The sequence below is a fragment of the Oncorhynchus mykiss genome, chromosome 25 (genome assembly GCF_013265735.2).
Source record: "Oncorhynchus mykiss isolate Arlee chromosome 25, USDA_OmykA_1.1, whole genome shotgun sequence".
Lineage (NCBI taxonomy): Eukaryota > Metazoa > Chordata > Actinopteri > Salmoniformes > Salmonidae > Oncorhynchus > Oncorhynchus mykiss.
The window spans coordinates 37274707-37283710 of record NC_048589.1 but is presented as its reverse complement, the minus strand read 5'-3'; positions in this window follow the sequence as shown (position 1 = coordinate 37283710).

The following is a 9004-nucleotide window of genomic DNA, read 5'->3' as shown; positions in this document are numbered from 1 at the left end:
AAGGTGTTTTGGAAACTACAGTGAAAATGGTTAACTTTGCTAAAGCAAGGCCCCTGAACTCTCGTGTATTTTCTGCCCTATGCAATGATATGGGCAGCGATCATGTAACGCTTTTACAACATACAGAAGTGCGCTGGTTATCAAGGGGTAAGTATTGGCAATTTTTTTTAATTAAGAGACCAGCTTAAAGTTTTCTTTACTGACCATAATTTTCACTTATCTGACCACTTGCATGATGACACGTTTTTTACAGGACTGGCCTACCTGGGTAATGTTTTTTTCTCTCCCGAATGACCTGAATCTAGGATTACAGGGATTCTCCGCAACTATATTCAATGTGCGGGACAAAATTGAGGCTGTGAAGTTGAAGCTCTTCTCTGTCTGCATTAACACGGACAACACACAGGTCTTTCCATCATTGCATGATTTTTGGTGTGCAAATTAACTCAAGATTACGGACAATGTCAAATGTAATATAGCAAAGCACCTGAGTTGGGTTACCAATTACGCAGGTACTGTCCCGAAACGGATAACACAAACAACTGGATTCATTATCCCTTTCATGCCCTGCCTCCAGTCCACTTACCGATATCTGAACAAGAGAGCCTCATCGATATTGCAACAAGCGGTTCTGTGAAAATTTAATTTAATCAGAAGGCAATGACAGATTTCAGGATTGGGCTGTGCTCAGAGTATCCTGCCTTGGCAAATCGTGCTGTTAAGACACTGAAGCCCTTTGCAACCATGTACCTATGTGAGAGTGGATTTTCTTCCCTCACTAGCATGAAAACTAAATAGAGGCACAGACTGTGTGTGGAAAATGATTTAAGACTGAAACTCTCTCCAAAACAACCCACTATTGCAGTGACAGTTGAAGTCAGAAGTTCACATACATTTAGGTTGGAGTCATTTAAACTCGTTTTTCAACCACTCCACAAATTTCTTGCTAACAAACTATAGTTTTGGCAAGTCGGTTAGGATATATACTTTGTGCATGACACAAGTGATTTTTCCAACAATTGTTAACAGACAGATTATTTCACTTATAATTCACTGTATCACAATTCCAGTGGGTCAGAAGTTTACATACACTAAGTTGACTGTGCCTTTAAACAGCTTGGAAAATTCCAGAAAATTATGTCATGGCTTTAGAAGCTTCTGATACGCTAATTGACATTATTTGAGTCAATCGGAGGTGTACCTGTGGATGTATTTCAAGGCCTACCTTCAAACTCAGTGCCTCTGCTTGAAATCATGGGAAAATCAAAATAAATAAAAGACCTCAGAAAAAAGTTGTAGAACTCCACAAATCTGGTTCATCCTTGGGAGCAATTTTCAAATTCCTCGATGGTCCCACGTTCATCTGTGCAAACAATAATATGCAAGTATAAACACCATGGGACCACGCAGCCGTCATACCTGTCACGACTTCTGCCGAAGTCGTTGCCTCTCCTTGTTTGGGCGGTGCTCGGCGGTCGACGTCACCGGTCTTCTAGCCATCATTGATCCATTTTTAATTTTCCATTGGTTTTGTCTTGTCTTCCCACACACCTGGTTTTTATCCCATTCATTACCTGTTGTGTATTTAACCCTCTGTTTCCCCTCATGTCTTTGTCAGAGATTGTTTTTATGTCAGTGTTGTGTTTGTTGTATAGGTGAGCGACGGGTCCTCGTACCCATGTTTGTTTATGTCTGTTCTTCTTAGTGTTATGGAGCATGTTACGTGGACATTCATAAAAAGACTCCATTTTACACTCCGTTTGACTCTGCCTTCCCTGCCACCTATACACACGACTCTGACAATACCGCTCAGGAAGGAGACGCGTTCTGTCTCCTAGAGATGAACGTACTGTCACGACTTCCGCCGAGTTGGTCCCTCTCCTTGTTCGGGTGACATTCGGCGGTCGATGTCACCGACTTTCTAGACATCGCTGATCCTCTTTTAATTTTCCATTGGTTTTGTCTTGTCTTGTATCACACCTGGTTTCAATCCCATCAATTACATGTTGTGTATTTAACCCTCTGTTCCCCCTCGCGTCCTTGTCGGTGATTGTTTGTTTGTAAGCTATGTACCCACTTGTATTATTTTGTATATTTTGGTTTTCTGAGTTTTTGAGCACTTATTAAACTGCTCCATTTATACCAAGTTTGATCTCCTGTGCCTGACTTCCCTGCCACCAGCATGCACCCCCTTACATGTACTTCAGTGCAAAAAGTGCAAATCAATCACAGAGCAACAGCAACGGGCCTTGTGAAGATGCTGGAGGAAACAGGTACAAAAGTATTTATATCCACAGTTAAATGAGTCCTATATCGACATAACCTGAAAGGCCGCTCAGCAAAGAAGAAGCCACTGCTCCAAAACCACCATAAAAAAGCCAGACTACGGTTAGCAACTGCACATGGGGACAAAGTTTGTACTTTTTGGAGAAATGTCCTCTGGTCTGAAGAAACAAAAATAGAACTGTTTGGCCGTAATGACCCTCGTTATGTTTGGAGGAAAAAGGGGGAGGCTTGCTAGCCGAAGAACACCATCCCAACCGTGAAGCACGAGGATGGCAGCATCATGTTGTGGGGGGTGTTTTTCTGCAGGAGGGACAGGTGCACTTCACAAAATAGATGGCTACCATGAGGATGGAAAATTATGTGCATATATTGAAGCAACATCTCAAGACATCAGTCAGGAAGTTAAAGCTTGGTCGCAAATGGGTCTTCAAAATGGACAATGACTCCAAGCATACTTCCAAAGTTGTGGCAAAATGGCTTGAGGACAATAAAGTCAAGGTATTGGAGTGGCCATCACAAAGCCTTGCATCAATCCCATAGACAATTTGTGGGCAGAACTGAAAAAGTGTGTGCGAGCAAGGAGGCCTACAAAACTGACTCAGTTACACCATCTCTGTCAGGAGGAATGGTCCAAAATTAACCCAACTTGCTGTGGGAAGCTTGTGGAAGGCTTCCCGAAATGTTTGACCCAAGTTAAACACAATGCTACCAAATACTAATTGAGAGTGTGTAAACTTCTGACCCACTGGGAATGAACTTGAAATAATTGAAAGATTAAAAATAAATCATTCTCTCTACTATTATTCTGACATTTCACATTCTTAAAATAAAGTGGTGGTCCTAACTGACCTAAGACAGGGAATTTTTACTTGGATTAAATGTCAGGAATTGTGAAAAACTGAGTTTAAATGTATTTGGCTAAGGTGTACAGTATGTAAACTTCCGACTTCAACTGTAAGTGCATCCTTTCAAGCACACCCTTCTCATTAACCTGTGGTGAGTTAGTCACAATTTTATGTTAACAAATAAGGTTTTATATGTAAGATGGTTAAAAAAAGAGAAGATTATTGATTATTATTATTATATTATTATTTGTGCCCTGGTCCTATAAGAGCTCTTTGTCACTTCCCACGAGCCGGGTTGTGACAAAAACTCACACTCATTCTTATGTTTAATAAATGTATCGTATTGTGTGTGTGTGGCAGGCTTACAATGATGGCAAAAAACAAACATTTGAGAGTGCGCTGACCCTGGTGCTAGAGGGGTACGCAGCTGGAGGTTGAATGTTCGAAGGGTATGGGATTATAAAACGTTTGGGAACCACTGGTCTAGAAGAAAATATTTTTTCACTGTCGTAATGGTTCAACCATGACGTTTACGAATCTGCACTCAATTGTTTGTTTCTCTACGGCACTTGGAAACAACGATCAAGTGAAGCCTTATCATTACAACAAATATTATGTGGGAGATTTTTTTTCCAGAGTTGCACATAACTCCCAAAGTAAAATTTCTGGCCGCACAGCAAAATATTTTATCGCTATGCAACCAAATTGATCACATTGCAGAGCCCTGAGTGTAGGTAATTGTTTTAAAATCATTATGAAATGTGATAGTATGCTATCCCCTATCTCCAGCTATGACTCATTCCTACAAAGTTCTCATTTCACAGACGGACCACTTAGAAGTTGAATAAATGGAGAAACATTTTATTTTACCCACTGATAAATCATAGGCTTTCACCAAATTAACGGGAGTTTCATTTGATTTTTCTGGGGGTGAATTACACCTTCAACATTTTTGTTGGTGGCCCAGGGTATTGTCAAATTAAGTGTGGCTGTAAGCATCCTCATCACAAGCTCCACAAACCGTGCTGGCTACCGCATGGAAGGTAGCATAGCAGACACTGCGGTGGGAATCTACCTCTTTCTTGTAATTTAACCTTTGTTCAACCTCTTTCTTGTAATTTAACCTTTGTTCAACCTCTTTCTTGTAATTTAACCTTTGTTCAACCTCTTTCTTGTAATTTAACCTTTGTTCAACCTCTTTCTTGTAATTTAACCTTTGTTCAACCTCTTTCTCAGAACACGTTTTACCAAACAGTAGGTTGTAAATACACAGAACAAAAATATAAACGCAACATGCAACAATTTCAACGATTTTACTGAGGTACAGTTCATATAGGGAAATCAGTCAATTGAAATAAATAAATTAGGCCCTAATCTATGGATTTCACATGACTGAGCAGAGGCACTGCCATAGGTGGGCCTGGGAGGGAATAGGCCCACCCACTGGGGAGCCAGGCCCAGCCAATCAGAATATGTTTTTGTCCACTAAAGGGCTTTATTACAGAAATACTCAATTTCATCAGCTGTCCGGGTGGCTGTCTCAGACGATCCTGCAGGAGAAGTAGCTGGATGTGGAGGTCCTGGGTTGGCATGGTTACACGTGGTCTGCAGTTGTGAGGCCAGTTGGACATACCGCAAAATTCTCTAAAACGACGTTGGAGCTGGCTTATGCTAGAGAAATGAACATTCAATTCTCTGGCAACAGCTCTGGTGGACATTCCTGCAGTCTGTATGCCAATTGCACGCTCCCTCAAAACTTGAGACGTCTGTGGCATTGTGTTGCGTGACAAAACTGCACATTTTAGAGTGGCCTTTTATTGTCCCCAGCACAAGGTGCACCGGTGTAATAATCATGCTGTTTAATCAGCTTCTTGATATGCTACACATGTCAGGTGGATAGATTATCTTGGCAAAGGATGTGTAAACAAATTTGTGCACATAATTGGAGAGAAATAAGCTTTTTGCGCGTATGGAACGTTTCAGGGATCTTTTATTTCAGCTCATGAAACATGGAACAAACACTTTATGTTTCGTGTATATTTTTGTTCAGTGTATTATGGAGTATGATTAGTACACAGTATTTACTTTTGGTAAGTACCAGGCACGAAAGATTTTGGACACAGCCTCTACACTAGTCTAAAGACAGTTTGTGAAGAAATAGTTGTGTTCCAAGATGGCCACTCAATTTAACACCCATTTCCAATTTGACCAATTTTATGAAACTCGGCAGGATTGTAGAACCCAACAACAGTAACTGGCACTACTATTAGGCCTACTTCTACCACTACTACTACTGTTACTACTACTAATGTTATTACTACTACTACTGTTGTTACTAATAGTACTGCTGCTACTACTACTACTGCCGTTACTACTACTACTAGTACTACTACTGTTATTACTACTACTGTTATTACTACTAGTACTACTACTGTTACTACTATTACTGTTATTACTAATAGTACTACTACGGTTACTACTACTACTGTTATTACTACTAGTACTACTACTACTGTTACTACTATTACTGTTATTACTAATAGTACTACTACGGTTACTACTACTACTGTTATTACTACTAGTACTACTACTACTGTTACTACTACTGTTATTACTACTGTTATTACTAATAGTACTGTTACTACTACTACTACTGCTGTTACTACTACTACTAGTCCTACTACTTCTGGGCTACAGTTACTAAAGGCTACTGTCTCACTATTATTTATAGTACAGTCATATCTATATTGGCTCACATTTTTACAACATTAGCCTCTAACTATTTAAACTTCTAAACTTCTTCCACTACCATAACAATCCTTCTGGACATCTGAGGCAAGTCAAACATTTTCTTCATGATAATTATTATGATGAACTGATGCTAGGTGCAATGCTGTGGTTATGGACCTTCCATGTGGTGGTGTTGTAGACCCCAGCCACTGACCCATCTGTCTCAGACGCTCCTCGAAGATGGGGACGATGCGTTCGTCGGTCTGATGTTCATCAGTAGGTTCACTCCACAGGAGACGGTCTCCACCGGCATCTGAATCACACAGGACACAAGTATGCATTCATAAAGCTTTTATAACAGTTATATGATATATAACATCTGTCATAGGCAGACCTCTCCACTGACACAGACCTCTCCACTACAAATGCCCCAGCCAAATACATTCCTGATAGTGTAACGATTCTCTTCTTGTGAAGTAGAGGCGGACCAAAGCGCAGCGTGGTGGTTGTTCATTGTATTTATTGACGACACTATACATGAACAAACTAACGGAAAAAAACAAGAAACGTGAGAACTCAAAACAGCCCTGTCTGGTGCAAACACAAAAACAGGAACAATCACCCACAAACACAGTGAAACCCAGGCTACCTAAATATGGTTCCCAATCAGAGACAATGACGAACACCTGCCTCTGATTGAGAACCATATCAGGCCGAACATAGAACTAGACCAAAACCTAGAAAAACAAACATAGACTGCCCACCCAACTCACGCCCTGACCATACTAAATAAATACAAAAACAAAGGAAATAGAGGTCAGAACGTGACAGTACCCCCCCCCCCAAAGGTGCGGACTCCGGCCGCAAAACCTTGACCTATAGGGGAGGGTCTGGGTGGGCGTCTGTCCGCGGTGGCGGCTCTGGCGCGGGACGCGGACCCCACTTCGCCATTGTCTCAGTCCGCCTTATTGTCCGCCTCCGTGGCTTACTCACCATGCCCACCCCTCTCAATGACCCCACTGGACAGAGGGGCTGCTTGGGACAGAGGGGCAGCTTCTCGGGACAGAGGGACAGCTGCTCGGGACAGAGGGACAGCTGCTCGGGACAGAGGGACAGCTGCTCGGGACAGAGGGACAGCTGCTCGGGACAGCTGCTCCGGGCGGAGGGGCTCTAGCGGCCCCTGGCTGACTGGCGGCACCTGGCTGACTGGCGGCCCCTGGTTGACTGGCGGCGCTGGCGGCCCCTGGCTGACTGGCGGCGCTGGCGGCCCCTGGCAGACGGGCGGCGCTGGCGGCCCCTGGCAGACGGGCGGCGCTGGCGGCGCCGGGCAGACGGGCGGCGCTGGCGGCGCCGGGCAGACGGGCGGCGCTGGCGGCGCCGGGCAGACGGGCGGCGCTGGCGGCGCCGGGCAGACGGGCGGCGCTGGCGGCGCCGGGCAGACGGGCGGCGCTGGCGGCGCCGGGCAGACGGGCGGCGCTGGCGGCGCCGGGCAGACGGGCGGCGCTGGCGGCGCCGGGCAGACGGGCGGCGCTGGCGGCGCCGGGCAGACGGGCGGCGCTGGCGGCGCCGGGCAGACGGGCGGCGCTGGCGGCGCTGGGCAGACGGGCGGCGCTGGCGGCGCTGGGCAGACGGGCGGCGCTGGCGGCGCTGGGCAGACGGGCGGCGCTGGCGGCGCTGGGCAGACGGGAAGCTCCGATGGCGCCGGGCAGACGCGAAGCTCCGGCAGAGGCGCCGGGCAGACGGGAAGCTCCGGCAGAGGCGCCGGACAGGCGGGAGGCTCCGGCAGAGGCGCCGGACAGGCGGGAGGCTCCGGCAGAGGCGCCGGACAGGCGGGAGGCTCCGGCAGAGGCGCCGGACAGGCGGGAGGCTCCGGCAGAGGCGCCGGACAGGCGGGAGGCTCCGGCAGAGGCGCCGGACAGGCGGGAGGCTCCGGCAGAGGCGCCGGACAGGCGGGAGGCTCCGGCAGCGGCGCCGGACAGGCGGGAGGCTCCGGCAGCGGCGCCGGACAGGCGGGAGGCTCCGGCAGAGGCGCCGGACAGGCGGGAGGCTCCGGCAGAGGCGCCGGACAGGCGGGAGGCTCCGGCAGAGGCGCCGGACAGGCGGGAGGCTCCGGCAGAGGCGCCGGACAGGCGGGAGGCTCCGGCAGAGGCGCCGGACAGGCGGGAGGCTCCGGCAGAGCTGGAGAGGAGGAAGGCTCTGGACGGATGGGCCGGAGAGACAGCCTGGTACGGGGAGCTGCCACCGGAGGGCTGGGGTGTGGAGGTGGTGACGGATAGACCGGGCCGTGCAGGCGCACTGGAGCTCTTGAGCACCGAGCCTGCCCAACCTTACCCGGTTGAATGGTCCCGGTCGCCCTGCCAGTGCGGCGAGGTGGAATAGCCCGCACTGGGCTATGTAGGCGAACCGGGGACACCGTGCGCAAGGCTGGTGCCATGTAAGCCGGCCCAAGGAGACGCACTGGAGACCAGATGCGTAGAGCCGGCTTCATGGCACTTGGCTCGATGCCCACTCTAGCCCGGCCGATACGCGGAGCTGGAATGTACCGCACCGGGCTGTGCACCCGCACTGGGGACACCGTGCGCTCCACAGCATAACACGGTGCCTGCCCGGTCTCTCTAGCCCACCGGTAACCACAGGAAGTTGGCTCAGGTCTCCTACCTGGCGTAGCCATACTCCCTGTTAGCCCCCCCCCAATAAATTTTTGGGGCTGACTCCCGGGCTTCCATCCACGACGCCGCGCTGCCTCCTCATACCAGCGCCTCTCCGCTTTCGCCGCCTCCCGTTCTTCCTTGGGGCGGCGATACTCTCCTGGCTGAGCCCAAGGTCCTTTACCGTCTAATTCGTCCTCCCATGTCCATACCTCCTCGCGCTGCTCCTGCTGCTGCTTTCTCCTTTGCCCATTACCACACCGCTTGGTCCTGTTGTGGTGGGTGATTCTGTAACGATTCTCTTCTTGTGAAGTAGAGGCGGACCAAAGCGCAGCGTGGTGGTTGTTCATTGTATTTATTGACGACACTATACATGAACAAACTAACGGAAAAAAACAAGAAACGTGAGAACTCAAAACAGCCCTGTCTGGTGCAAACACAAAAACAGGAACAATCACCCACAAACACAGTGAAACCCAGGCTACCTAAATATGG